An 11589-nucleotide genomic window follows, 5' to 3' on the forward strand; every position below is an offset into this window, starting at 1 on the left:
AATTTTCTTAAATTTGCCAAGGCTAGATTTGTGACCCAAGATATGATCTATCCTGGAGAATGTTCCATGGGCACTTGAGAAAAATGTGTATTCTGTTGTTTTTGGATTGAATGTCCTATAAGTATCAAGTAAATCCATCTTGTATAATGTATCATTTAAAGCTTGTGTTTCCTTATTGATTTTCATTTTGGATGATCTGTCCATTGGTGACAGTGGGGTGTTAAAGTCCCCTACTATGATTGTGTTACTGTCGATTTCCCCTTTTATGGCTGTTAGTATTTGCCTTATGTATTGAGGTGCACCTATGTTGGGTGCATAAATATTTACAATTGTTATATCTTCTTCATGGATCGATCCCTTGATCATTATGTAGTGTCCTTCTTTGTCTCTTGTAATAGTTTTTATTTTAAAGTCTATTTTGTCTGATATGAGAATTGCTACTCCAGCTTTCTTCTGATTTCCATTTGCATGGAATATCTTTTTCCATCCCCTTACTTTCAGCCTGTAAGTGTCCCTAGGTCTGAAGTGGGTCTCTTGTAGACAGCATATATATGGGTCCTGTTTTTGTATCCATTCAGCCAGTCTGTGTCTTTTGGTGGGAGCATTTAATCCATTTACATTTAAGGTAATTATTGATATGTGCGTTCCTATTACCATTTACTTAATTGTTTCGGGTTGTTCTTGTAGGTCTTTTCCTTCTCTTATGTTTCTTGCTTAGAGAAGTTCCTTTAGCATTTGTTGTAAAGCTGGTTTGGTGGTGCTGAACTCTCTCAGCTTTTGCTTGTCTGTAAAGGTTTTAATTTCTCCATCAAATCTGAATGAGATCCTTGCTGGGTAGAGTAGTCTTGGTTGTAGGTTTTTTTCCTTCATCACTTTAAATATGTCCTGCCACTCCCTTCTGGCTTGTAGAGTTTCTGCTGAAAGATCAGATGTTAGCCTTATGGGGATTCCCTTGTGTGTTATTTGTTGTTTTTCCCTTGCTGCTTTTAATATGTTTTCTTTGTATTTAATTTTTGACAGTTTGATTATTATGTGTCTCGGCGTGTTTATCCTTGGGTTTATCCTGTATGGGACTCTCTGTGCTTCCTGGACTTGGTTGACTATTTCCTTTCCTATATTAGGAAAGTTTTCAACTATAATCTCTTCAAATATTTTCTCAGTCCCTTTCTTTTTCTCTTCTTCTTCTGGGACCCCTATGATTCGAATGTTGGTGCGTTTAATGTTGTCCCAGAGATCTCTGAGACTGTCCTCAGTTCTTTTCATTCTTTTTTCTTTCTTCTGCTCTGCAGTAGTTATTTCCACTATTTTATCTTCCAGGTCACTTATCCGTCCTTCTGCCTCAGTTATTCTGCTACTGATCCCGTCTAGAGTATTTTTCATTTCATTTATTGTGTTGCTCATCGTTACTTGCTTCCTCTTTATTTCTTCTAGGTCCTTGTTAACTGTTTCTTGCAATTTGTCTATTCTATTTCCAAGATTTTGCATCATCTTCACCATCATTATTCTAAATTCTCTTTCAGGTAGACTGGCTATTACCTCTTCATTTGTTAGGTCTGGTGTGTTTTTATCTTGTTCCTTCATCTGCTGTGTGTTTTTCTGTCTTCTCATTTTGCTTATCTTACTGTGTTTGGGGTCTCCCTTTTGCAGGCTGCAGGTTTGTAGTTCTATCTATTTTTGGTGGCTGTCCCCAGTGGCTGGGGTTGGTTCAGTGGGTTGAGCAGGTTTCCTGGTTGGGGGGACCAGTGCCCCTGTTCTGGTGGATGAGGCTGGATCCCGTCTCCCTGGTGGGCAGGTCCACGTCTGGTGGCGTGTATGGGGATGTCTGTAGCCTTACTGTGATTCTAGGCAGCCTCTCTGCTAATGGATGGGGCTGTAGACCTGTCTCGCTCTTTGTTGGGTATAGGGTGTCCAGCACTGTTCATTGCTGGTCCTTGAGTGAAGCTGGGTCTTGGTGTTGAGATGGAGATCTCTGGGAGATTTTCGCCGCCATTTGATATTACATGGAGCTGAGAGGTCTCTTGTGGACCAGTGTCCTGAGGTTGGTTCTCCCACCTCAGAGACACAGCCTTGACACCTGGCTGGAGTGCCAAGAGCCTTTAATCCACACGGCCAGCTACGTGGGGAGTTTCTTGCCTTTTGGGAGGTCTGAGGTCTTCTGCCAGTGTTCAGTGGGTGTTCTATAGGAGAAGTTCCACGTGTAGATGTATTTCTGATGTATCTGTGAGGAGGAGGGTGATCCCCGCGTCTTACTCTTCCGCCATCTTCTCGCTCCCCCCAGTGTTTCTTTTTTAAATTGTTAGTTATTTATTGAGATGTATAATGACATGAACCAGATGGATACACAGAAATAATTAACTTTCATCAAATTTTGGCACATATGAATGAGGAGCTATGCCTTGAAATTTGAGAAGGCACACACTTTATGAAATATCACTTCAAAGTTTGCATCATAAAAGAGGAAATAGATTCAAAAAATAAACATATTCTTACAGAGCCATTATGTCCCACAAGTGAAAATTATATATGTGTTGGAACATAAATATCCAAGGTCTATTACGTATAAGGTCATTTCACTCTTTTAGAGACCTCCCGTAGAGGAAATGCAAGAGGTCAGATTCAGAGCACCAGGTTTTGTTATGTACACCTTATTTTATTTTGTTGAAGTATAGTTGATTTACAGTGTTGTGTTAATTGCTGCTGTGCAGCAAAGTGACTTAGTTGTACATGCATACATTTTTCTTCATATTCTTTTCCATTATGGTTTATCACAGGATGTTGAATATAGTTCCCTGTGGTATAAAGTAGGACCTTGTTGTTTAATGCATTTTATATGTACTAGTTTGCATCTGCTAATCCCAAATTTCCAATCCATCCCTCTCCCACCTCCTCCCGCTTGGCAACCACTAGTCTATTCTCTATGTCCCTGATTCTGTTTCTGTTTCATAGATAGGGTCATTTGTGTCATATTTTAGATTCCACATATAAGTGACATTATATGGTATTTGTCTTTGACTTACTTCACATAGTATGATAATCTCTAGATCCATCCGTGTTTCTGCAAATGGCATTATTTCATTCTTTTTTATGGCTGAGTAGTATTTCATTGTATATGTGTATATACCACATCTTCTTTATCCATTCATCTGTTGATGGACATTTAGGTTGTTTCCCTGTCTTGGCTATTGTGAATAGTACTGCTGTGAACATAGGGGTGCATGTAGCTTTTTGAACTGTAGTTTTGTCTGTATATATGCCCAGGAGTGGGATTGCTGGATCATATGGTAATTCTATTTTTAGTTTTCTCAGGAATGTCCATACTGTTTTCCACAGTAGCTGCACCAGCTACATTCCCACCAGCAGTGCAAGAATGTTCCCTTTTTTCCACGCCCTCTTCAGCATTTCAAATCAGTGTTTCTTATTCCAGCCAGAATGCATTTATTGTTCGTTATCTGCCCCAGCTCCTACCGTGGAGCCTAGCACGTAGTAGGTGCCATATGAACATTTGTTGATTGGCAGACTAATAATATTTTACAAAATTATTATTTTTCATTTGATATTTAGTATTGTCCAGTACTTTAAGATGGTTTATTAATATATAAAGCTAGCATTTTTTACTGTATGGAAAAATCCACATTGGGAAATGTTATGAAAGCTGATTTTTCAGTTTTATATTCTATTAAATACATACTACAATTAGAAAATTACAAAAATAAACAATTAATAGCATTGCCAGAATGATTTTATCCCACAGAGCACTGCATGTTTCTTAGTTTGAGATTTTTCATACAAAAGAAAAGTGGAGAATGGATGAATCATAGTCAAACTGCAGTACATTTCCCCAAAGATACCTTGTGCTCTCAATAAAACTTTCTTTTCATGTTATCACATCCAGTCTTTACCACCCACAAATGCACTGCCAAGTTACTGATAGAACTCCCTATCCTGTCTTCATGGCCGTCCAGTGCCTACTCTGTCTTCAGTATCCAGGTGAGGTCCTCCCTTCTCCTGGAAGCCTTCCCTGCAACACTCAGCCTGCAGTGAACTCTTTCCTCTGAACTCGTATAGGAGCAATAACACTCGTCACACACTTAAAATTCTTTGTATTTTTAAATTATTGGCTAAATTTCCTGTGTATATGTTTGACCATTCTAGTTAGGTTAATTTTAAGGGTAGATACAACGACAGAGTCGTGTCAATTTGGTCCTGTTATAAGAAAGTAGAAACTGAAGCCCACCAGGAGGCATTAAGCAAATGGCCCAAGTTCATAGCTTTACTGCATACCTAGACTGTACAGGTTTTGCATACCTTTGTGTCCACATCAGTGCTAAGCATGCGCCTCGTGTATAATACATTTTGAGTTTTTGTTGTTGTTTTGTTGTAAACTTGATGTAGAACATCCATCCCACTACAGATTTTAAGAATATTTGCTCAGTGATTTAGTAGAGAAATCGTTTGTGTGAATGTGCTTTCATATGGTGAACAAATATTTGTTTTTTTCAAGGCTGTTTGAAAACAGTGTATTCACATATTTGACAGTCTCACCACAACAAACTCCTCTAGCTAAACAAGTTCTGTGTTGATACAGACAGAAAAGGAGTGGGGTGGGGGGAAAGCTTAGAAAAATGAGTTAATTTACAATTTGTAAAGAAAGATAAAGGTGTATTATTTTTACCCCATGCCTACCCTCTCAACCCCAGTCAGGAAAAAGCTGGATATGTGTGTGTGTGTGTGTGTGTGTGTGTGTGTGTGTGTATTTATTTATTTATTTATATTTATATACACACATATATATGTACATATATATATATATATATATCTGTTCAAAACTGTGACATGGATCAGTGCCTACAAAAGAACCTGGAAGTATATGGGAAGCAGGGACGAGGAGGAGGGGGTCCTGGTAAAGAAGAGTTCATTGTTGTACAATAAGGTCTTTTATTTGAATCTGTATCCAAAAAGGTGTTTCCTTTTAAATATTCATGAGATGTTCTGTCATTATGAGGCCAAAAGGGAGACCTTTATCAGATGCTGGGTGAGAACCAGGACTTCCGCCCTTCTTCACCTTACATTGGTTATGAGTCCTTTCGGTAATATATAACCAAGGAGAGTATTGTGTCCTAAGTGCTTGAAAACAACCCAAATTCCCCGTTTTCACTACCTTTAGTGAAAGTCAAACTTCATTAAGTCTGCACACCTTGCAGTTTTCCTCCTGAGGCGGTATTTTTCCCTACCATAAGTCCTTACCCTGAAATCTTTGGCAGAAGTTGCGTAGTAGTCAGAAACTCAAGCAGATAGTGAGGTTGGCCTTACGTCCCTTAGCTACCCATGAAAGGCTTGAGGCATCTGCCATCACCTAGGGGTAGGGGGTGGGGAGTTGCTCACAGAGGAGATGTCGTAAGTTTGACAAAATATTGTTAAAACTCCTTAAAGTTGTTAGCGGGAAGCAAGACTGAATATGTGGCCAGGTTGTCCTCCACTGGCCGAACCTGGGTCCTCTGTCCCATTGCTCACTCATCATCATACATCTGTCACACCACCTGGCCTCAAGGTGTTACCTCTCAGCCTCACAGTGTTTCTCTCTCCTTTTATGTGGATAGTGGTTAGAGACGTCTCACTGAGGTTTCCCATATCTTTTCCCACTGTGCACAAGAAAGAGTTGGGATGGCCTTACTGATAGTAGAATATCTCCTTTGAAGACCAGGAAGTCATGGGAAAGACCTTTCTGGATACTGATTCTTTCTTCCACACTCAGCTCCCACAGGAGCCCTGGTTTCCAGGATGTTTTGATTTCTTGAATCCATTTAATTATGACTGACTGTCCTTCTTTCTTAGAACAAAGTTCATAAGTCTGAGTTGTTCCTGCTCTTTGGGTTACACAGTAATAGTAATGAAAATAACAGTGATGGTAATTAACACTTATTGAGGACTTTCTAGGCCTAGATAACATGTATTAACTCATTAACCCCTGTATTAGGGTTCTACAGGTATATATCTCCTATTGGTTTTGTTTCATATTATGAGGAATTTGATCATGCAATTATGGACTCTAAGAAGTCCCCATGATTTGCTGTCTGCAAGCTAGAGACCTAGACCCAGTGTGAAGACCTGAGAAATAGGGGCGCTGATGGTATAAATCCCAGTTCAAGGGCAGAAGAAGAAATGTGATGTCCCAGCTCGAGTAGCGAGGCAGTAGAAGATGAATTCCCCCATCCTCCTCCTTTTGTTCTCTTCAGGCCCTCAGTGGGTTGGATGATGCCCACCCATATTGGGGAGGACCATCTACTTTACCTAGTCTACCAATCTAAATGCTAATCTCATCCCGAGATATCCTCACAGCATACCCAGAAATAATGTTTAATCTTGGCACCCTGTGGCAAGTCGACACATAAACCATCACAATCCCTATAGATCTCTGAGGTGGATACATCATTTCCTTTTCACAGTTAATGGTTTTGCAGGCCAGAGTGGTTGAACAACTGGCCCAAAGTCATAGCTTATAAATGGTGGAGGCAGAATTCATACTCAGTCTGACTCTAGAACTTGTGTTCTGAACTATGAGGCTTAGCTGCCTCTCAAGATGTGTGTTCTACTATAATACTGACAATGATAAATGGCAATATAGATACCCATCGATAGGACATGTGCTTTGAGCTGTTTTCAGTGAGTTTAATGGTTGCACTGAGCTAAATCCTTTACAATGCTGGTTCCTCTGAATAGGAACATACTCATGGAGGTGGCTACCTGGAGCTGGAAGAGTGGTCTGTAGCTATGGAGCATTTGGGATTTTGTTGTTGTTGTTACTGCTGTTAAATCTCAGGCGATTATTTAATAGCCTCTTTAGATGTTTGAATGTTTATAGAGTATTGTTGCAGTCTGAGTCCGCTTAAAAGTATAATTGAAGGTTCAGATTATTTCCTTCTTTCTCAACCTTGTCATAATGAAGAGTATCCACTCTTTACCTGCAAATAGAAAACCTGACATTTAATTGTTATTTATTACGGGAAAGGAGAACATAAAAGCGCAAATTTGTTTTTTTCCTTTTCCCTTTGAAATCCATCTCCTTTCTTTACTGTGGAGATAAAAAATTAGAGAACTTTTTTTCATGTGTAATACTTCCTGTCTTTAATATTTCATAAAGTTGAAATGTCCTGAATTTTTATGGCTCAGTAGTTCTTGAGGAAGTGTTTTTCTGTTTATTTTTCTGAGAGCATTTAGAAGGAGGAAATACTTTAACTCTCCATTTGTTATGTTGTAACAGTTTCTAAGCATTCCAGTTTATTCATTAGAATCTCCTGTTAGTGTGAAGCTGGAAGCCTTATTATTTTAGGGACATTTTTAAGCTTTCTTATTTTTCTCTCCTGGCACCTTCTAAAACTTCCGGAGCTAACTTTAACATTGCATTCCTGAAATTCAGTGGAAGTCATTTAGGACTTCGTTATCCCCACTAGAAACCAATTTAGTGACCAGACGTACATTTTCATTCCCATTACCTAATTTATTTGTAATCGTCAGGGAAAAAGATAATGTGAATAAGAAAATTTCCTGGGAATTCTCTCGTGGTCCAGTGGTTAGGACTCTGCACCTCCACTGCAGGAGCATGGGTTCCATCCCTGGACGGAGAACTAAGATTCTGCAAGCCGTGTGGTGTAGTCAAAAACAAAAAAATTCCAGAAATTACTAATTTAAATATTTAAAAATTTAAAAAGTATAAAAGTGTATATGGTTGACAGACATTTCCTTGCTTTAAAAAGGATCTGTGAAGCATAAGCAAACCACTTTTGGTGTCTTGGTTTCAGTAGAGATATATATTATGGAGTGCTCAAGTAATACAACAGCTATGATGTCATTTATAAGGCTTCTCCCTCTCATCTTAAATTCAACAAAACTTAATCAACAAACATTTAATGCAAACCTATAATATTTAACCCTATTCTCAGTTGCTGAGATTGCAGAAATGAATAAGACCACCTATGTAAACAGTACTCAGATCAAAATATAGAATGTCACCAGCCCTCCAGAAACCTCCCTCTTAGTTTCTCATGATTCTCCCAATTACTCCTCCCTTCTTCTCGAAGGGTAACTACTCTTTTTAGGTGTCACACCATATGTGAGTTATTGTACTTTAAAAAAAATGAATAGTAAGTATGTATTCTCGTGTCTTGCTTTTTGTTCAACATTGAATTTGTGAAATTCATTCATTTTGTTGCATTTTGCTACAGTTTTCATTATTGTCCAGTATTAGCTCTATGGATATTCTGAAAATTGTCTATTCTACTGTTCATGGACATTTTGGTCTGTTTCTAGTTTGGACAGTTTGGAGTTACATGAATAATGCTGCTGTGAACATTCTTGGACATGCCTCGGGGTAAACAATGCATATATATGCATTTTTGCTAGGTATGTACCTAAGAATAGAAACATGCATGAGGATATATGAATGCTTACGTTTAATACAAACTGCCAATGAATTTTCCAAAGTTTCTGTATCAATTTATTATCCCACCAGCATGACAGATTCTGTTGTTCCACATCTTTTCCAACATTAGGAATTGTCATTTTTAAATTGCAGTCATTCTATGGTGTACCTCATGTGGTTTTTACTTGCATTTTCCTCCTGTTTAATCACATCAAGACCTTTTCTTATAATTTTTGGTCATTTAGTTAAACTCTTGTGAAATTCTTAATCAGATTTCTTGCTCATTTTTCTATTGGGTTGTCAAACTTGTCAATTTGTAAAAATTATTTGAATATTCTTCATTACAAACTCATTGTTGGATATACCTGTTGCATATACTTTCTCCTCTCTCTTACACTCTTAGTAATCTTTTGATGAACAAAAAGCTCTAGATTTAATGCGGTCCTCTTTCTTTTTTATGGCTAGTAAGTTTTGCATCTAATTTAAGAAATAATATTTGTACTCTGATGTCATGAAGATCCTTCTAGATCCTTGATTGTTTTAACTTTTGCATTTAGCTCTCAAACCCACCATTCTACTTTTTTGTGAGCTCGGTTAGGTAGGGGCTAAGTTTCATTTGTATTTTCCAATTGGCCTGCACATTTATTGACAAAACCATCCTTTTCCCACAGCACTGCAGTGTTACTGTCATCATCAGTTACTAAATTGTGGCTTCATGTAACAGCATTGATAAACATCAGAAAAATATAATTAAGCCAAAAAAATGAAGTTGTAGAATAACAAAGACTGAATTCATTTAAACATAGATTAAAACTTGCTATGAACACGTTCTAAATAGTAACTTTTATGCGGCCACAGCTTTAATGAAGCTATTAAGTGAAGGTAGTAATAACACTTGGGAAAGGGGTTAACTCTTAGCAAGGAGGGGAAAGGGTAGTATAAGGGGCTCAGAGGCGACTTGAAAGGCATTTGTAAGTGTCCATTTCGTTATGATTATTTTCATATATTACAAATACTTGATATTTTTGTATCTATTAAGTTTTTAAGAAAACTTTAAATGGTGATTGGCAAATTACCCAAGGGCAACCAAACAGGTTTAGTTTCAGCTTGTCCCTCTTTAACACCTCTTCATTGTCTACCCTTTAGGATTCTCCTTAGTTTCTTGTAGCTTAGCGACCTATTTAAGAAAGTGTTTGTTGTACTTTGTCCAGTATTTCTAAGTTTTCTCTTGGGAGGCTTTCCAAGATATGTATTTTTCCACATTGCAGGAAACTTTTCCTTCCTTTGCATCTATGAAACCACAGTCTTTGAGTTTTCTTACTACCTCACTGGACTCCTTTTCTCAGCCTCGTTCTCTGGCTCCTTCTCTTGTGTAGATACCTAAATCTGGGTGTCCTAGGGTTCAGGACTGGGCCGTTTTCTATCTATATAATCTTTATCAGTCCCATAGCTTTAACTCACCAGTAGCTCCCAGATGTATATCTCCAGTGCTTGTCTCTCATTTTAGGACAAGATTTCTATATTCACTTGTTTATTTGACATGTCCATTTGGATGTCTAATAGACACCTCACCTTAGTGTTTCAGAAATAGTTCTTGATTTTTCACCCCTCTCCTCAAGCCAGTTGGTATCAGTGGAGATTGAATTCAGCTGCAAATAAAAGAAACTATCAACAAAGTGACTTAAAAATATAAATTTTTTCTCTCTCTTATATGAGAGGGCTGAAGGTCTTCATTCAAAGCTGTTATGAAGGCTCCTTGGTCATCAGGTTTCTTTTTATGTTTCTGAGTCACACTGTCTTGGCAGGTGCCTCCGTCTTTCAAATCATTTCAGTATCCATAGTGGTCTTGGGACACCACCATCATGTTCAGGTTTCAGGAGGCAATGGGAAAGACAAAAGTGAAAAGGTAACATCACTTAGCTTGAAATAAACTTTCCAGAAATCTCACATGTTATTTCCGATTATATTTTGTTGGCCAGAACCCAGCCAATGAGCACACACCTAGCTGCAAGGAAAAGAAGGCAAAAATATTTTTAGCTGGGCCCATTTCCATCTTTAATATAAACTCTGAATGTTGTTACCAAAGAAGGAGGAGAGAAGTGGAACTGTGTGGCAGGTAGAGGGATCTTCCACACTATTTCTTCTTCAGTTCTTGCCATCTAAGTAAACAGAACTATTGTCTACCTAGTGATTCAGATAAAAATCCTAGGGTCATTCTTGATTCCTCCCCACATCTAATCTATCAGCCAGTCTTCTTAGGTTTGTTTCCAAAGTACATCTTGAACCTATCACCTTCTCTCCCTTTCCTCTGCTATCCCTTTAATATAAGCCATCATCATCTCCTGGGTAGATGTATTATTTCAGTGAACTCCCTATCAGGTCTCTTTTCTTCTGGTTTTCATCACGCATTCTCTTTACAGCAACCCGTGTGCCAGTGTGGTTTGCTTTGGTTTTGCCTTTATGTTTGTTTGCGTTTTCTTCAATAAAGCCACATCGGCTTCCTACATAAGAGTTTTCAGCGGCTTCCTATGTATATAAAGACTCAGCTTCTTAACAATGGCCTGCATGAGCACCTGCATGTACCATCTCACCCTTGCTTACCGTTTCCAGCAACAAAAGCTTCATGCATATCAAGTTCTTGCCATTTCAGAACTTTTGTGCCAGAACATGCTCCTTCCAGCCGTTTTGAATTTTGTCTGTTGTCTGTCTCTGGAACATAGGCTCTGTAAAGTCAGGAGGAGCTTGTCAGAACTTTTCAGCCATGTTACCCACACCTGGAGCAAGACCTACCGAAGTCCTAGTGGTGGTCCGTATTGTTGAATGAACAACTATGTCTTATTTGTGAGGCTATATGAAAATTTTATTCCTTATTATGGCTTATACTATATTCTAAATATTCCATAACAAACATGAATTCCTTTTGAATGTTAAAAGTTTATTTTAGTGACAATATTAAATAATTTATAGTGTATAATTTGTAATGTATAATTATTAAGTCTGAAGTTAACTAATTATTAGTTAAATTTACTAATATTTTAGAGCAGCACTTATAATATGTAAGATGTGGGCTAGGAACATCAGGTAATGAACAAATCAGGCACTCATAACCTCAAGAAGCTTACAATTCAGAAATGGAAACTAAGAAATAAGCAATTTATATTCTAAACCACACT

Source organism: Kogia breviceps, chromosome 3 (assembly GCF_026419965.1).
Source record: "Kogia breviceps isolate mKogBre1 chromosome 3, mKogBre1 haplotype 1, whole genome shotgun sequence".
Lineage (NCBI taxonomy): Eukaryota > Metazoa > Chordata > Mammalia > Artiodactyla > Physeteridae > Kogia > Kogia breviceps.